We start from the raw sequence: 19928 nt of genomic DNA on the forward strand, positions 1-19928 counted from the left end.
TACTCCATTGCTTACTCATCCCTGCTCTCTCTCTCTCTCTCTATCCTTCTTTCTCTCGCTTTCCTTTTTTTTTTTTAACTTTTCTTCCTTTCTCCATGTGGTTGGTTAGCTGTCATGTGTTTCTTGAACTTATTGGTCCTATTAATTCTAGCAAATATATTTCATTGAATTAGATTAAAAGATGGCAGCCCTGGAATGGAACACATGAAGTTTCCAGCCATACCAAAGCCCTGAATGATCAGAAAGATTTTCACATTTTTCAGATGACTCAATGTATTTGCTTGATTATGATGAATTGAATATTGGGTCATTCATTGCATTTTTTTCCTTTTGGAAAAACAAATGCACATCTCTGTTATGTTTGCCAGCTTACTGGCTTTCCCCGCTGTTGCAGAAGTGGATCCTTGGGCCGAAGGGGAGTTGGCACAACCTGCAGGGAGGAGCACTACAGGTTCCCACCATTGGCAGGCAGAGCTGGCTGAAGCAGAGGCCCAAGTGGATCTTCACCAGTACCATCCTTCATTCCCCTTGGTTTGAGCTCTCAGGTGCTGGACCCAGCTGGACTTAGGCATGGCCCTCTGAGGAGGTAAAGATTCTTTACGTGGAAGATGTTGTGGGTCTGCACAGTAAGGGAAAGCGGAGTCAGGTCAAGCAGTGGTCTGGGCAGGCGGCAGGTAATCAGAGTCTAATTCAGGCTGTGGTCAAGGTGAGCAGAGTTCTCTGAGTCGAGGTTCAGGCAGATGGCAGGCCAGGTGGCGTTCAGTCAATAACAGTAAACAGGCAATGGTCATTGGCAGGCAGAGGTCAAACAGCATCAAGGTTCAATCCAAGGTCAAGCCAGAAGTCATACCCAAAGTTTGAGCCAGAAGTCTGATCCGAAGAGACAAGGAATGAAGAGGAGAACGAGGGTCCACAGGAGCAGGAAGGGATGCTGAAGATAGGTAAGGAAGACTAAACAGGAAGACAAGAACTCAAGATGAACCAGATTGCCAACAGAGCTGAGAACAAGACCCAAGAACACAGGAACTCAGGAACACGCAGGAACCAGGAATGCTAGGCAAAGCACTTCTCTAAGGAGACGACCTATTGCCAAGGCACTGAAGAGGCATCCCAGGCAGACTTAAATAATGCAGGGCTCCTGATGTCATCCATGGGTGCCTCTCTGGTTTTTCTGCCACTGGCCCTTTAAATTCAACATGAGTGTTGCCGCACATGCTAGGGGGAGTCAGGGCCAGAGTTGGCAGGTCCTACTGCAAATGAAGGAATGAATTCTTGCTGAGGCATGGTCTGCCACTGCACCAAAGTGGAAGTTTGGAGGGGTTGCCCCTGGGGGAGCCCTAGGAGGGAGATAAGGGCCCGCCTAGCGGCTCTCGGGAGGGGCTGCGAGTTGCTGAATGCAACACCCGCAAACTGGCTCACTCACCCCAGCTCTGCCAGCCTCGCTCAATCACCTTCTTTGCAGCGGATGCTACTGCCATTGATCACCAAGGCCTTCTCTTAGGCATGTGATGGCCTATGAAGGCTCCATGGTGGGAGCAGTGCTTGTTGGCACACTTGGATGGCATCACATGGCCGGGATAACTGGTAATTGACCTCAAACTGGACTCTCATTACACTTGCCTGCTGCCTGCCACTGACCCTGGTCTGAATTCTTGTTAGTTGTGCTGGCTGCCAATCTCTTCCTTCAGCCTGACCCCAGATCTACTGCCTATGCCCCAGAGACTACATCTAAGATCTACTGGCCCTCAGAACCCAAAGACTCAACCCGAGGGGAAAGGGGTTGTACAAGCAAAGCTCAAATTCAGTCTCTGCTCCGTCTGCTCCTCCAGTAGTTGGTGAGGACCCACAGGGCCACCCATATAGGTAGTGCAAACCTCACTCCAACCAAAGGGTGAAATTTCTAACGAGTTGCTGAGTCCATAGGCCTGGCAGCCCTATGCTTGCTCCAAGTGATCCTCAACCTAGCTGAAAGATTGCAAGAACAACAGAAGGTGTTAAACCAGGTTTTTGCTGCCCTGGAAAGATTGTCCGTCAGGATGGATGTCTTGAAGCCGGCCCCAGTACCAGTAGTTCCCATTCCACCAGTGCTGCCCGCACTTACCAGACCAATGCCGCAGCTCCTGGCACCCTATGTTACATGGGAGACCCCAAGTAGTATTGGGATTTCATTAACCTGTGCTGGATGCACTTACAACTGTTATTGCACAGGCCGCAGGCACCTTGTTGCCAACTGTCCTAAGAAACAGGGAAACTTCCATGCCTAGGGTTGACCTGGGAGGCAACCCTAGGCAGGATATCCTTCACTCCCCAAATCATTGTTCCTATGTCTATTACAGTGGGACAAACCCACTTATTCCTGGAAGCATTCCTGGATTGTAGCACAAGGTGGGTATACTATGATTCTACATCATAGTATACCCACCGTACCCCTGAGCCAACCTCTTATAATCTCCTCAGTCTATGGAGACCCCCTCCCGGGGCAGCTCACGGAGAATACAGTTCCTCTGACTCTCCATATGGGCCTTCTGCACTCAGAGACCACCTTCTTTGTCATTATTCGAGCTGTCAACCATATAATTCTGGGACTTCCCTGGCTTCAGAAACACTGACCCACTATCAATTGTTTTCACTGGAACTGGCCCGGTGGGGCCCATTCTGTTCATCTATCTGCCTTGTCTCTGTCACTCTAATGGCCCATTTGACTCTTGTAGTCACCCAGATGGGACTGTCTCCTCAATATGCCGAATACCAAGATGTATTTTCCAAGCCAAAGGCAGAAATGCTACACTCTCACCATTCCTATCATTGTGGTATCTAGCTCCTCCCTGGTAAAGAACCTCCTCAAGGAAGGGTATATCCCCTCTTAGAACCAGAAACCAAGGCCATGAGTGATTATATTTAGGAAAATATTGCAAGAAGTTTCATCCAACCTTCCTCTTTCCCTGCCAGAGCAGGCTTCTTCTGTGTGGCAAAGAAAGAGGAACACTCCGACCCTATATTGACTACAGGAGCCTTAATGCCATTACTAAAATGGATCTCTACTCCTTATCTCATATATCTGAATTGTTCGACCATCTCCAGGGTGTCCAGGTTTTCACAAAACCCGACTTCAGAGGGGCATACAATCTCATCCCCATTAAACAAGGAGACGAATGGAAGATCGCCTTTAATACCAGAGATGGGCACTACGAATACTTGGTTATGTCCCTGGTGCTTTGCAATGTTCCAGCTGTCTTCCAAACATTGTGAATAATGACATCTTTGGGATGTTTTAACCTCCTCCATGGTGGTCTATTTGGGCAACATCTTTATTTTCTCCAAGTTTCTGACCTCAAACAGGCTATTTTATTTATTTATTTAAAATCTTTTCTATACCGTCGCTAAGTTATATACCATTGCAACGGTTTTAATGTAGGCACATATTTAATGTAGGTAAAAGTGTACTATAGTACATTCTAACAGGTGCCGTCAAAGGTTCGGTACACATATATCATTAGACAAAATACTTTTTAGAGAAGTGGGTCATGACCGAGTGTACCGAAGGTATTTTCACGGGTAAATTTATCATACATGGTGTTATCAATATGCTTATTGTGATGTGTAGTTCATGGACTACTCTACTGTACTGTCCTAAGTACTGTGTGTCTGTGCTTATCTGCCTATTCCTGAATAATTTCTATTCTCCTGTCTTCTTTGTAAAATGCTTGTTTAAAAAGCCGTTTTTAAACTTTTCTTAAATGCCTTGAGATCACTTTGTAATCTGATCTCTGGAGGCATTGTGTTCCATATTGTGGGTCCTGCTAATAAGGCCCTTTCCCTCACTAGAAGTGAGGCTAGAAGTAAAACAAGTACTCCAGCACCCATATGAACACCACCTATACGCCAAGTTGGAGAAATACCTCTTTGAACAAGAACAAATACCCTTCCTGGGGTATATAATTTCTAGTACTGGTCTACTTATGGATCTGACAAAACAGAAGGCTATTCTGGACTGGCCCCAGCCTGTCAGTCCGAGTCCTGCACAGATTTCTGGGCTTTGCCAATTACTATCACCCATTCTTCCCTGGGTACTTCAATTTCAACATACCGCTCACCGCCTTAACACGCAAGGGTGTGGGCACCAGAAATTGGACCTTGGCTGAGGAAAGCAGCATCGCCTCAGCAGCAGGTCGACTACCTAGCCTGGTACTGTGAATTGCATTCCTTGCCCAGCCTGCTTTTGTCTCTTCAGTCTCGCCCTAGCTACTACATCCTACCCTCAAATGGTTTACTAGCGATTGACCTTAGCCTGGACTCTCATTACTCCTGCCTGCTGCCTGCCACTGACCCTAGTCTAGACCCTCATTATTTGTGCTTGCTGCCCACTTCCAACTTCAGCCTGACCCCGGATCTACTCTTCTGCCTATGCCCCCCTTAAAGAGTCCATAATCCTGGTAATCCCTAATATAAAAATATACTAGACTTCTTTAAGCCCTTTGGACACTGTTGTATTGCTGAGTGTATCCCATGTACAAAAGACTTTCTGAAATCTCATATTTTCTTGACTACAATGTAAGGGACTCTTAGGTGTATCTGTACAGTGCTATACATGTCTGGTAATACTATGGAAATGGCAAGTAGTATAGTAGTAGATGGCTTTGAACTATGAACACCAGTAAGTCTTATCCCCTTAGTCCTTTATGCAGTGCTCTATCATGGAATTTTAAATAATTCTGAAATATTTTCAATGCAGAAGTCAAAATGACTAAAAAGTCAACATACTTCAACCTGCAGATGGCAATCTATCTAAGCTAACTGTAAGAGCTGACCCATGAATAAAAGAATTAAAAACCTTAAGAATGCTCACATTGCTGTTTTTAATGTTTTAATGCAATGCTGCATATATTTATTGTGGTTTTCAGTAGACCTTTTCATTTTGATTTGCCTGGAATGATGCATCATTTCAATGATGATTCAGGCTCAGACCATACGAACAGATGAGAATCATTGGAAACCACAAGAGAAAACATTCTCGTTTTAGGGGAAAACATTCAAAATAAATGTAATTAAAAAATTATCCTGGATGCCAATTTATGCAATGTTCATCGTAAGCAAGAGATTTGAGAGCTGAACCTTTGCAGTTTAAATCTGTTTCATGTGTAAAGAAGCACAGTTTTTGTGGTATTCAAGGTACTTCCTTTAAGTTTAGTATCAGCTGCAAGGGCAAATTTCAAAGCTTTTTCTATGAGTAACATTTGTTTACCCCACTTGAGGTTTTCCTTTGAAAACAGGTCACAGTCCTGTGGGTATAACAAACTTGCAGGACTGTAAATTCCTAGCAGGGTTTCACAATTGTCCCATAAATGACCATAGGACATTTATTCATTCTCCTTTCATCTCCATACATCCAGTTCAATATTTGGCACTCAGCAATTAATTCATCTTACTCTGCATGGATGAATGTTCTCCTCAGACATCTAGGGTATAGGCCAAATATATTAAACATTTACCCCAAGGACACAATGACATGGTAATTACATTTTTGCCACAAGAGTTTCTTACTTGGATAAATAAAAATAATTATATTCTGAGTAAAAAAAATATGCTACCAAGAGTCTCCATGCATATGAGGAGCAAAGGGAAGCCTCAGGTCAAACTGCACCATTTTGAGTGATGACATCAGTGTGACAGGAGATACTAGGGATTGCTCCTTTCTCATTAGAGATTTGGGGGTTCCTGCAGAGAAAGAGAATTTTCTATGATTTGTTTTAAATGTGCTTCTTGCTAACTTCATGGATGCCCCCTAGTCCTTCTATTATCTGAAAGAGTAAATAACCATTTCACATTTACCCATTCTAATCCTCTCGTGATTTTATAGACCTCTATCATATCCCCCCCTCAGCCTTCTCTTCTCCAAGCTGAGAGTTGGTGGGGGGGGGGGGGGGAAATTTTATGATAGGGTGCCAACCCAGGAGTAGGCATTTTATCCTTTTGGTGTGGGAACAGGGTTTGGAGCTGAGGGCAAGGCTTGTACATTTATACTATTTTTTTTTTTTTTTTGGGGGGGGGAAGGTGGTTGCCAGAGCGGGAAAATCCACCAATGAGTTTGTTTTCTGAGAGGGGGGTTTGAAGAAGGAGCTTCAGTGCAGTGTGGAGAGGTAGAGTTCAGGGCATCTTACCCCTTTAAATACCACTGGAGAGTGGAGGCAGCATGGAACATCTGCAGGAGCCACCTTTACAGCATTGTTTAGTGAATACACGGGAAACTATCCCAGGTGAGGTGGTAAAATTTCATGTTTATTCCCGGAAGAAAGCTAATGTACTGATGATTAAGTGAGTTATACTGTTTTTGCTTTGTTAGGTTGGTCTGGATTATAATGGTATTGTTTGAATATTGTGCTAACATGCTTATTGTTTTAGTATTGTATATTGCTTTAGGCAGCTATTTTTTTGCTTCAAAGTGGTCTTCAAATTTCTTAACTAAATAAATAACATAAAATTATTCAAAGTTGTTAAAACATGAGCAGATTCTGAGGAATTGCAGAAGAACCATGCCAGACTGGAGAACTGGGCATCTAAGTAGCAGATTAGTTGGCAATATATTGAAATCCTCAATCCAATGTTCAGTAGTTGTCATAAAAGCAAATAGAATGGTAGAACTTATACGTAAAGGAATATAAAATAAAACTGTGTCTATCATAATGTCTCTGTATCCACCCATGGTGCAACTACACTTGATTATTGTATGCAGTTCTGTTTGCCCCATCTCAAAAAAGGTAAAGTGGAACTCGAATAGATATTTAGAAGGACAACAAAAATGATAAAGGGGATGAAATGGTTCTCTTATGTTGAAAAGTTAAACAGGTTAGGGCTTTTTAGCTTGGAGAAGAGATGACTGAGAAGGGAACATGATGGAGGTTTATAAAATTATGAGTGGGGTGGGGTGGAACAGGTAAATAAAGAATGGTTATTTACCCTTTCAAAAGGTTCTAAGAAGAGGGAACAGTCCAGGAAACTAACAGTAAAAGATTTAAAACAGATTCTTCAGAAAAATGCTGCTAGGCTGAATGTGGATCTTAAAGCATGGGACCAAATTACATCAATACTTAGTGCCTTGCACTGGCTTCCAGTCTTGTTCTGGGTGTTACCTAGACTATCGTTTTGGTCTTCACGGCAGTGCAGAACCTAGATCCAGTCTATCTAAAGAACAAATTACTGTCATATAAGCTACTTAGAGATCTACGTTCATCACAAATTTGGTGAGGGTAGAATAGGAAAAATAGAAGGATTAAGGGGGAGGGAGGCAGGATACTTTTTTGGAGTGGCCAATATAGTTGAGTGATCAGCATTTGTAACATTAGGAATGTGCGTTCATTTAAAACAAAACTGCAAAATGCTACGAATAAGGCTAATTTGTTCCATTTGGGAGGCCTGAACAGAATCAGGGGCACCCCCTATGAAACAAACCTTATTCATTTGTTTCATTTAAAAAAAAATGTATCTGGCCTATTCTAGGCCCAAAGCCAGGGCCTCACCTAGGACATAGGAGGCATGTGTACAGCATTGCTGTACATCACTATGGCACTCTCCATGGGGATGAATACGCCATGGTTAATTTACTCAGATACGACTCCAGTGGATGCTATCATTTAGCAGTAAAGAGCTGAAGGAAAAAAACATTGGATGGGGGAGCTCCCAGGCCTGAGGTTTAGGATCAGGCCCTATACCTCAGCTTGGGCCTGATCCTGGGCTGAGGTATAGGGCCTGGGTCCAGGCTGAGACCCCGGCATTGGGACCTGGCCTCCGGGTTGTATCATGGTATCGGGATCCGGCCTCCAGGCTGGTTTGCGGTGGGTATGTAGGCCGAGGCCCTGGCATTGGGCCCAGCCTCCAGGCTGGGTCACAGCATCGGTTCTGTGTCTGGGGCCCAGCATAGGCTGAGTCCATGGCACTGGGCCAGGACTCCAGGTCGGGTCATGGTGTAGGGCCTGGGACTGGGCCAAGACCCCACTGTTGGGACCCGGCCTCCGGCTTGGATAGTGGCATCTGGCCTGGGTCTAGGCCGAGGCCCTGGCGCCAGGACCCTGCTTCCTGGTCAGGCTGATGCCTCGGCCTTGAATAGGTTGAGGTCACAGCAACCTACCACACCCTCGGCATACACAAGGCTAAGGCTTCGGACTAGGGCCTAGGCCAAATCCTCAATGACCTACTGCATCCTTGGCCTATACAAGGCAGTCAGCTGCCTTGTATAGGCCAAGGATGCAGTAAATTTAACAACAAGTAAGTTTAACAGAAAAAACAATAAGAAAAAGGTAGGGGGGAAAGAGCGGGGGGGGGGGGGGGGGGGGGGGAGGGGAAGGGAAGGTGGGGGGGTAGGGACGGGGGAAGGCACCGCGGCTTGGCGCATGCAAGTTATAAAATTGGGCGTGCATGTGTTCACGCCAGGTAACGTGCACACATGTATGCCCACTCATACTTCTGAAAATCTACCCCAATATGAATATAGACACACTGCATACATTTTCAAAATGTTTTGCATGTAAAAAATAACATACACATGTAAGTAGCATCTATTTGCATATCTGTTTTTATGAAAGTTGAAAATAAGTGCATATTTTCACTTTTGAGTGCACATATACATGCGTGAAAAAGGGGCAATCTGGGGTGTTCTGGAGGGGGGTCATCATTTATGCTTGTAAGTTGCTATTTTAAAAGACACACACATAGATTAGGCAATTTACTTGTATAAATCTACACCTGCTAATAATCTGGCATAAGTGATATTAAATGTGTTTATTGTTGATAATTAACTTGGTGGGAAATTTGGGGGAAGTTCAGCCTGAAGAACCCAGAGGGTCTCATGACCTGGTGAAGGACTGGCCAAACTGGTAGACTTTTTGGTAAAACTAATTTCCTTGACATGTGCATGTTTTAAAACACACTGACTTATGCGTGTAAATCCAAGTATATAGTATGTATGTCCTACTTTATTTTCACTTGTATAATATACATGTGTATATTTTTAAAATAGGTAGGAAAAGTACATGCATTCAATGTATTGATATGTTCTTTCAATATACTGCATATATCCACATGTAAGCATATATATGCACGTATGTTGCATATTTTATAAAATGTGTGTATATTATACAATGCAAGATATAAAATGCTAGCATAGATCTGCTTATAGCTATATACACGCTTATGTGCCACACGCATTTGTTTGAATGTTATCCTTCCTTAATATCTGGTCTGCCCAATTTCCTTCCTGTTACAATACTGAACTTTCCCCTTTACTTTTTCATAATTAAGGATCCTCTATGCATATCCCATTGCACCACCTACTTATCCATGCTTCACCTCTGAAGAAGGGGACTGTGTAGTCTAGTAAACTCATGTTCTACAACATCTTGTTTGTTGGTCCTTTAGAAGGTTTTAAAACCTACAAAGACTTCAAATTTTTTTCCAGAACCAATGTATTTGCAAGAATCCTGAGTTGAAGATTCTTGCTAGTAGAAATTGTTATTTTTAGTCAAATGTTCCAATAAATTATTATATAAAAACATAGAATATGATCACATATATGGGCCATTAGACTTATCCTGCCTAATTTACTTCCTGTGCAAGTGCTATGGATCCGAGTTGGCTTTCTCTTCACTTCCTTACTAGGAATCCTCTGTGTGTATCCCTTGCTATCTTGAATTCTGTTATTATTTTTGTCTCACCTCCTCCACTGTGTGGTCATTCTATATATCCACCATCCTTTCTATAAAGAAGTATTTTCTAATACTATTTCTGTGTCCTCTGGAAAAGGTTGCTTTTTTATGGATTTTTACCATTCAGGTATTTAAATGTCTGTGTGCCAGAGGGCTGCAGATCACACCAATTTAGATGAACATGTCATCTCCCTCCTTTCCAGTGTCAATTTTCTAAAAGGAAGCAAGTTTAAAAAAAGGTTCCAGATTGGCAACAAAAGTTTCCAGGTTGGTGGCAGAAAATCACCATTTCCACTTTTCCAGATGACCCACAGTGCTGTCTCCCTTTTCCATATTGCCTATATTTCAATTGCTTTAATATATCTTTATGAGATGTTACTTCTTATTTTCTACTTTCTCTACCCTGTTTGATCTTATTATTGCCTGATATGGCCATTTCTCAGTCATGGAATTCATTGAGCCTTGTCTTTGTAGTACCAGCAATGTCTAGATCTACTTCAACCATCACAGCGAGCAACTTTGGAATTTTATTATCTAGACTATTAGCATTTGTGTTTCTAGTCTTCTAAATATTTCTCTTTGCTTCCCCTCTGTATAACCTCATACTTTATGTCTATTCAAAAATCTTTTCAAAATCCAATATTCTGACAACATTCCCAAATAGCTTTTGCTTGATGTCTGCGAAAAAAAAGTTTTTGTTGCATATGGTTTTCATAACCCAGTGTCCTATACTCTGTGCAATTTCTTTAACAGAATTTCACCCCTTCCTGGGATTTGAATAAGAAATAGCTGCTCATTTGTTTGTCAGCACAGATCTGATGATAAGTTGTGCTATATACTTAATCCCATTATTGGTTTGCTCTTTCTCTACTGAGATTGTTTCCTGGCTCTTCTCCACCGGTGTTAATGCCAATATCCCAAAATGTTGTCTTTCCCAGGACTTGGATGAAAAGTTCTCAAGAAAACGATAAAGCTTCTTTTGTTACTTAGATTTTGTTAACCTAAAACATCCCTCATTCACTAAAAGTTCCTTAGATTAACATCAGTCCATTCAGTTAAATTATTTGTTTATGATGATTCAGAGAGGTAGGTAGGAAAAAAGGGATGTGCTTTCATGTGAAACAAAACCAGAAACAATTTCATTTAATTTTGTTTGGGAAACAAAACAAAACTTATGAAATTTCATTCATTTAATTTTCCTCACTGAGCAGTCACCAGCCCCAGCCTGGACTACCTGCTGAAAAAATAAAAATATTCAAAGCCACCTAGTTTAATCCTTCCCCATCATTGATTTTTAAAGTCTAAATGGGCATGAGAGATCTCCAGATACTTATGTCCCATCAGCTTGGTATTAAAAAAAAATGTTGCCAGCAGGTCCTGATATCTGTGTTATTGTTGGACGTAGATTTTGTTTTATATCTGTATAGAAAATGGCTCCAGCTTCCGAGCTGGCCAGTGCCATTCTGAAATACTGACTTGCTGGGGAAGGAGCGATTGGGGATAGCTTCTGTCCCATTTGGATTTTAAAGACCAGCAATGGAGTAAGAGGTATCCAGAGGGATGGAGTGGGGATAGGACTGGGGGGGCCTTGAATTTTTAAATTTGAGATAATTTTTAATATTTTGGAAAAGTTTTTTGGTAGGGATGAGGAGGAGTCCTGTTTTTATTTTTGGTTTTGTTTTTAGGGTTTTTCAATTGTATTGTTTATTTCATTTCAGATAAATTAAATTAAATTAAACAAACCACAATAGTTACACCTCTTCTTCAGAGGGCATAAATGACCCTGTCTGTTTAAATTACAGACAGGGTCATTTATAATTAAGGCCCTAACACATACACAGGCTGATACAGAAAGAAACGCGGGAGAGCGGGCGAGCACCTGCTCTCCCGGCGCGCGCATAGGCCAGTGTCCTGTGCGCGAGATCCAGTAAATAAAAATATGCTAATTAGGGCCCGCGGTAAAAGGAGGGGCTAGGGACACTAGCACATCCCTAGCACCTCCTTTTTGACAGGAGCGGCGGCTGTCAGCGGGTTTGACAGCCGACGCTCAATTTTGCCGGTGTCGGTTCTCGGACCCGCTGACAGCCACGGGCTCGGAAACCGGATGCTGGCACAATTGAGCGTCCAGTTTTCAACCCAAGAGCCGTGGGCTGATTTTAAATTTTTTTATTTTTTATTATTTTTTACTTTTGGGACCTCCGACTTAATGTCGCCATGAAATTAAGTCGGAGGGTGTATAGAAAAGCAGTTTTTACTGCTTTTCTGTACACTTTCCTGGTGCCGAGAGAAATTAATGCCTACCTTTGGGTAGGCGCTAATTTCTGAAAGTAAAATGTGCGGCTTGGCTGCACATTTTACTTAGTGAATCACGCGGGAATAACTTATAGGGCCATCAAAATGCATTCGCATGTTGCGGGCGCTATTAGTTTTGGGGGGGTTGGACACGCGTTTTCGACGCGCTATTACCCCTTACTGAATAAGGGGTAAAGCTAGCGCATCGAAAATGCACGTCCAACTGTGGATTAACAGTGCGCTCCACCGGAGTGCACTGTACTGTATCGGCCTGACAGTAAATAGCATGAGAGAGCGAGAACGATATGTCACTCTACTATTTATTAAATCAAGTGTTGGCAAAATAATGAGAGTAAAAAGTTGAATATATACACTCCGTGAAAACTCTCAAAAAATTCAGTGTGTGGTAGCAACCAGATTAATCAAGGCCGAGATTGCTGTTAAACCACAATCCATCTGATGTAATTACTATCACCTTCAGTGAGGAAAACTTTTTTTTGCTCTCATATACCAGACCTCATATACAGGCATGAATTGTAATGCTAAATAGCATATGATTATGTGCCAGATATTATAATCATAGGTCATTAATGAGTATTTTAGTTTGCTTAGTGAGTCCAGTGCACCAAATAGTGTTAGTGAGGATATTATGCAATTGCACAGATTGTTGAAACACGTATTTAAAAATTTCCAACTTTCAATCGCAATTTCCAACTTTCAATAATATGAACTTAGCTTATTAGCACGGTGAAGAAACGCCATGTTCTTCATGCGAGGCTAGTATGGAGAAAAGCCCGACACTGGATCCGTGTTTCGGCTTGTGCCTTCATCGGGGGCCGAAATAGATGTTCAAAGGCGGCTTAAGGTGCCGGCGTCTGCCGTTCACCCGGTCTCAGAAACAAACCAGTCATCAGTAGTTAATTTATCACGACATACTTTAACTATGGAAGAAGAAACTATGGAAGAAGAAACATATGTCTAGGGTACAATCTGCACTAAAAGGTACACACAAGCTTTATTCTAGCCTGTATAGTTATGCAAGAGATGAATTTCTTTATCTTTGCAAATTATTCACAAAGACGATAACTTTCAAATAGGCACGTGGTGCACATATACATATGCTGTTTGCATGAGCCCAGGGACACGGTAATTTTATAACATTATTTTATAACATATGTGCTCATACATATGTATACTAAAAAATAGCTTGGGTGCATGTATATGGGTGGCGCGTTTTGCAAGTGGGGGTGTGCACAGCCATGTAAAGATGTGTTTGAGCCACACAAGTGGGGGAATTTTATAACAGACGTGCATCCACGCCATGACTGGTTTCACCAGTTCGTCCACCAGTACTCCCATTCTAGAGATAGGTCCTCCAAACCCCCCCTGGCTCTTTAGTCTGCACTCTCTCCAATTACCCCAGACCCCTTAAACTATTCAGGGATGCCTAGAATTTTTTTTTTTTAACTTATGCCTCCTCCATAGCAGAAGCAAAGTTGCGTGCCACTGGACCTGGGCATATGCCCAGGGTGTAAGTTCTTGCGCACCCTTTTATTGATCCTGCCATGGAACGCCCACGCCCCGCCCACACTATGCCCCTTTTTTCTATGATGCGAGCTGTACATGCATCAATACATGTGCACGAAACCCCCCACTTTATAAAATCTGGTGGACACGCCCATGTGCTCAATGCACACTTATCTCTTGATTTTAACGTGTGCATCTCTTTTAAAATGTACCTCAAAATGAACATTTCTTTTCACACTTCCAGAGAAACATGTCAATTAGTTTTGCCTTATTTGTGTAAAATTGTCTTAAGCGTTTGCTTATCATTTTGTATCAATTGCCAATTATTTGCAGGATATTTCACCCTTGAATCCTATTTGCACTATGGTGAACTCTGATTTTGATGTAATTTGAAGTGAATTTGAGCCTGTTATCCCTCTTAAATAACACTAGGAAGTTCTGTTCTTACTTGTTGAACTGGGAAGAGAGGGATCCTGATTTATGTTGTCACCTAACATCAGACTGATACAAAGAGAAGCAGGACCAATGGGAGAGCTGCTTAGATCTCAAAACAGCTTTCTGCTACCTTTGCTTGGCAGAGTTGGTATATGAACCTGCTCACATTGATGATTGGTGCACTGAAATTTGAAAGGCACCACTTAAAAAGCTCAAATCAGATCAAACCTAGCAAATCCAAACTAGCTTAAAATTCAGATGGGAATTCAAAGTAGGATGGATTTAACTCTGAAATGTAGATAAAAATGTCAAGCAAGGATTTGCCTATAAAATATATTAATGCATGCAAATGTAGTTTTCTTTTAATCTTATGTAACCCTTGGGCTGATTGTACCTGGTTAAGAACATAACATATGCCAAGGGTCCATCAAGCCTAGTATCCTGTTTCCAATAGTGGCCAATCCAATTCACAAGTACCTGCCAAGTACCTAAACATTAGTTCAGGGCTTCCCAAACCTGTATTTGCAAATATATCTCATGCATATTCATTGTGGATATCCTGAAAACCCGACTGGCTGTGGGGTCCCCAGGACAGGTTTGGGAAGCCCTGCATTAGATAAATCACAAGCTACTATTGCTTATTAATTATCATAATACTAGTATATGGATTTTTCTTCTAGGAATTTATTCAAACCTTTTTTAAACCCAGTTACACTAACTGCTGTAACCACATCCTCTGGTAATGAATTCCAGAGCTTAACTATGCGCTGAGGGGCGGATTTTAAGAGCCCTGCTCGCCTAAATCCGCCCAAATCCGGGCGGATTTAGGCGAGCAGGGCCCTGCGCGCCGGTGAGCCTATTTTACATAGGCCTACCGGCGCGCGCAGAGCCCGGGACTCGCATAAGTCCAGGGGTTTTCGGAGGGGGGCGTGTCGGGGGGTGGGGCCGAAGCACGCAGCGTTTTCGGGGCGTGTCGGGAGCGTTCCGGGGGCGGGCACGGGGGCATGGCTACGGCCCGGGGCGGTCTGGGGGCGTGGCCGTGCCCTCCGGACCCGCCCCCAGGTTGCGTCCCGGCGCGCGGGGATTTACGCCTCCCGGAGGGAGGCGTAAATCCCCCGACAAAGGTAAGGATGGGGTTTAGACAGGGCCGGGCGGGTGGGTTAGGTAGGGGAAGGGAGGGGAAGGTGAGGGGAGGGGAGGGCAAAAGAAAGTTCCCTCCGAGGCCGCTCCGATTTCGGAGCGGCCTCGGAGGGAACGGGGGTAGGCTGCGCGGCTCGGCGCGCACCGGCTATACAGAATCCATAGCCTTGCGCGCGCCGATCCCGGATTTTAGCGGATATGCGCGGCTCCGCGCGTATCTACTAAAATCCAGCGTACTTTTGCTTGCGCCTGATGCGCCAGCAAAAGTAGGCCAAATTGCGCGGTTTGAAAATCTACCCCTGAGTGAAAAATAATTTTCTTCGATTAGTTTTAAATGAGCTACTTGCTAACTTCATGGAGTGCCCCCTGGTCCTTCTATTACCTGAGAGAGTAAATAACCGATTTACATTAACTTGTTCAAGTCCTTTCATGATTTTGTGGTACCAGAGGCCATATCTCAGATCAAGTAGTAAAGCTTTCCTAATGTTAAAATATCTCAAACTGCAGGATTCCTTGAACAGGGGGAAAGATAACTTTCAAGGCCCTTGCATTGCTACTTTAATTCCCAGCTCAAAGTTTTTGTGAACTGCAGTTATGATAACAGCACAGATAAGCATTAAAGTCATTAATCAAGGAAACACACTAGAAGCTTTGATAGTTTCCAACAATACTTTTACTGATTATAGTATGAAATGATGAAATTGTTCTTTACAGTGGTTCAGTTCAGTGTTACAAATGCTTTAAATAAATGTGTGACTTCTCAAGTCTTTCTTAAGTTTACAGTGTTAAAGACAATCAATTCAATCTTTGATCTGATGTTTCTCCCTCTCATTTGGCAAAAGGCAAGCTTTATACTTCCAATATTGTGAAATATTAAAGATGAAATCCATTTTTAGATGTTTATTTAAATACTCATGATATGAGACCTGTTATATGTAAAGAATGTCAATTGATGTCTGAGTGTACCTCATTCTTTACATATAACAGGTCTCATATCATTTGTATTTGGTTAAATATTATATGATATTGGGTCTTTTTTGAAGTGTATTTAAATACTCAGTCATTTATCTCCTAACTCTCCATGTAGTTTTCTCTTCTGAACTCCTTAGTTTCCCACAATACCTGAAGGGCTCTCCTCCCTTTTTAGTATCAGTGTTGCTATTGTTACTTCTCTAAGTCTCCAGTAGATATTCATGGGCCCTCTTGGGATCCATCCCAATTCCTTTCTCTGGTCTCTGTTTCTCCTCCTCATGATCCATCTCAGGCAAGCAACCTCTCCTTTTGAAACTCAGAAAGAAACTCAAAACATGGTTTGTTCAAACAGGCCTTCCCTGATTAACAGCCGCCCCCCACTATATACACTCCAGTCTAAAAGCCCCTCCTTAATGCCCTCTCCAGATATTCTCTTTGTTTTTATACCTCAATTACATATGTAAATAATGCCAATTTACTTTACCAGTGTGTATCTATACCTTAATTACATATGTATATAATGCCAGTTATACCTTACCTACCTGTATATAGCTCCAGTCAATCATACTTCACTTACATATGTATATAGCTTCATTCAATTACTTTTATCCCTATTCATTTGGTAATTGAGAATTGTCCTATATCGATATATTTATTCTGATTTACCTTGTTAAGAAGTTCTATACAGTTACTCTTTCCTTCCTTACTGCCTCAAGTGTGCCCCCTACCTTTCTGATTTCTACCCTGTTATATGTATTTTCAACCATTTTGTTACAATGTAAACCGGTGTGATGTACCCACTAATGCCGGTATAGAAAAAGTTTTAAATAAATAAATAAATAAATACATATTAGATCAGCAAAGAAAATAACCGAGTCCCTAGTTAATGGGTACTCAGGACTCAAAGGAATCAGCATAAAAATACAAAAAGGATGGAGAGGGTTGACAGAAACTCCCAAATCCAAAATAAAAGCCTCCATGGAGAAGTTTAAGAGTCAAACAACAGAAAATAGCAGAGGACAGCCAGGACGTGCCGCTTCTGGAACAAGAAACTAAAATCCACTCCTTAAGATGGTAGTCGGGGCTGGTACAGCTGCGGAATGTACCAAATACTCTGTTCCACATGGGGGAGCTCTACACCCACACTATGGTTATTATGTTTCCTCCCAAAACAAGTGTTTTTCTCCTCTACCTGTTCCTAGTAGGGATCCTACACTTATTTAGTCATGTATCTGTTCCCAGCAGTTACTTTCTATTTAAAAATAAAAAAGGATGGGAAAAATTCTTCTAGCCCTAGTGGCTATGAGGATTATCACAAAACGTGGTAATAGGAAAGGGGCCGGACTCCGGAGTGTTCCCTTGGGTATTGGTTATGTGGGGAGCAAAGTTGCAGATGGCCTGTTAGTAGAAAAGATGAATGCTGTCATTTTGGAAGATTTTGGGCATGTTGGGGCCAGATGTGGAAGACAGATAAAGAAGGGGGAAAGGGAGTTGCCACAAGGCAGAAATTGGAGTTGGGCTGCATAAGGGAATCTGTGTATGCATCTGCCTAATATGGATGAATCTCCATAGGCAGATTGGATTGACCATTTTTGTCTTTCTCCTGTCATTTACTATGTTAAGTATTCTTTTTAAAAGCAGAAGAGCCATGCTGAAAGTCCTGTGGGATGTACAATTAGCATACCTTTGTTTCTTGCTCCCCCTCCTCAGCAATTTTCCCAGATACATTATGAGACACGTGCTGGGTCATTTCTCTTTGGGAGAGATTTATTTATTTATTTTTATTTAATTGTTTTTACAAACCGCCTTCTGGCCAAAAAAAAGCCTACCAAGGTGGTGTGCATCACAATAACACTTTACAAAGTTAATAACTGCTGGCCTGGATTTATTTCTCTGCAGCAAAGTATAATTTAAAAACTCGGGGGTCAATACAAACTACACTATATGAAAAGCTATGAATTTGCTTTCCAGCTTGTATATGGCTTAGCCAATGGATTATGGTGCATTATGATGTATTAGAATCATTTCTGTTCCACTGAGTCAGTAAATGCTTCTTAGGTGAAAAATGATATTTGATTACTCTACTTTCCCAAACCCCCACTCTCGCCCCCCCCCCCCCCCCAATAATCTATTTTGTTATTGGAAGGAGCTCTTGACCCATTTTTATTTTGCTCCACTGCTTCAGATTTTAATTAAATATAACTAACACTAAAGTTTACTTTATTCTATATTGTTTTTCAAAAGGAAAACTCCAAGCAACCAGGAAGAACAGGAAAGAGGTTTATATGTGTAGCACAGATGTTATGCTTTATACCTCCACTTAACATATTTTTTTAACTAATTGATAGAAAAGAAAAAGATTAAGGAGCTCAAATTGATTCTATTGCTTTGTCTAACAATGTGCAATAGGGGTGTGCATTGAACTTTTTTTGTTGTGGTGTTTTTCTTTTTTGATTTTCCCTTTTTATTTCATTTAATTTATTTCCAATATAAATCATACAGCAAAATGGTCCAGCTTCGGGTTGCTGCACTGTTTTTTTAAAAACTGCAGCAGCAAGACAGGTGTAACTGGGCATTGCTCCTATCCCATTTGAAGCCAATGAATAGTTTATGATACAAAGGGAGAGGGGGGTGGGGGAGAGGTGGAGAGGGGCCTTACCACCCTGGTCCATTTTGTATCTCAAAATCACTAGACACACCTGGTCAGCCTTCAAAATCATGTGCTCATACAAGAACCCATGGTCTTTGCCTTCCAATTTTGATCCTACTACCAACTTCCCATTTTGAAACACCTGAAAGAATGCCAGAGAAAATGTTGCTCAAAACAGGAACACTTCTGATTCTGAGCTACACACCTTAGGTGACGCCCTCCATAATTGCCCAAAAAATGTCGTGTAATGGGCCCCCTTCCCAGAGACCTAGCTCATGCCTACAATATATTCTTTTTTTTTTTTTCATTTAAACTTTTATTAATTATTATATCGTTTACATCAAAATAATAAAGACTGATGACCCCCTTTCGAATATACCATCCAATGCATGACATATCTTGTCAGCAACACATCATCACCGTCCCCCATCACCAACCATGTCAATGCAAAAAGGCTATCGCTTTTTGAAATACACTGTTGTGGGCAGGGCCAGAGTTTGGGCAAATGGAACCCCTGGGAGAAAAGCGCTCCCACCCCACCTGATGGCACCCCTCCCAGCCTCTCTTCGGCCACGGCGGGAAGATGTCCGCCACAGCTATCGGGTCTTTCTTTGACCGTAGCGGCCACCAGCCCTCTCTTTGGCAGAAGCGGGATGGAATCCCCCACAACCATGCTGCTGCGGGATGGGTGATGCTGGTGGTGTCCAGGGTGCCCCTCAGCTCATGGCACTTCAGGCGCCATCTACTTCGAACACCCCAAAATCCATTTCTGATTGTAGGCCACCCGTTTCACCGGTACAAGGGATCTGTACAACAAATCCCATGATGTGGGTTGCCAAAGCTCCACAGGCATCCTGGGACCAAGGTCTCCCCTCGATTGCTCCAGGGGCTGGACGCTTGAGTACGGACTACTTAAAATGAGAGACTCGGTGATTTTGTTATTACTGCCAGGTACATGCTTTGGCTGTGTTGTGGTTTTGCAGCAGCGCAACACTAACCCCATCAAAGAAGATAATAACATGTTCCTGATCTTGAAATCCACTGTCTTCTTCTTTTTTTTTTTTCTACATAATTTCAAAATATTCCATTAAAAAATGGCAGCAAACCTTTCACATCACTGAATTCCTTCCACATTTCCTGTCTGGAGACATGGCGCTTTTGGAAAATGTTTAATAGATAGCAAGAATGAATATAATACATTTTACTTTTCCTTTGCA

The 19928-nt window shown here is 42.3% G+C and overlaps 1 protein-coding gene across 3 annotated transcripts in view; it reads left to right on the forward strand.

Moving 5' to 3' along the window:
• The window catches only part of CACNA2D3 (calcium voltage-gated channel auxiliary subunit alpha2delta 3), a 1571161-nt gene that overhangs the window by 553376 nt on the left and 997857 nt on the right, over nucleotides 1-19928 (forward strand). The window lies entirely within an intron of this gene.

Source organism: Rhinatrema bivittatum, chromosome 4, assembly GCF_901001135.1.
Source record: "Rhinatrema bivittatum chromosome 4, aRhiBiv1.1, whole genome shotgun sequence".
NCBI lineage: Eukaryota > Metazoa > Chordata > Amphibia > Gymnophiona > Rhinatrematidae > Rhinatrema > Rhinatrema bivittatum.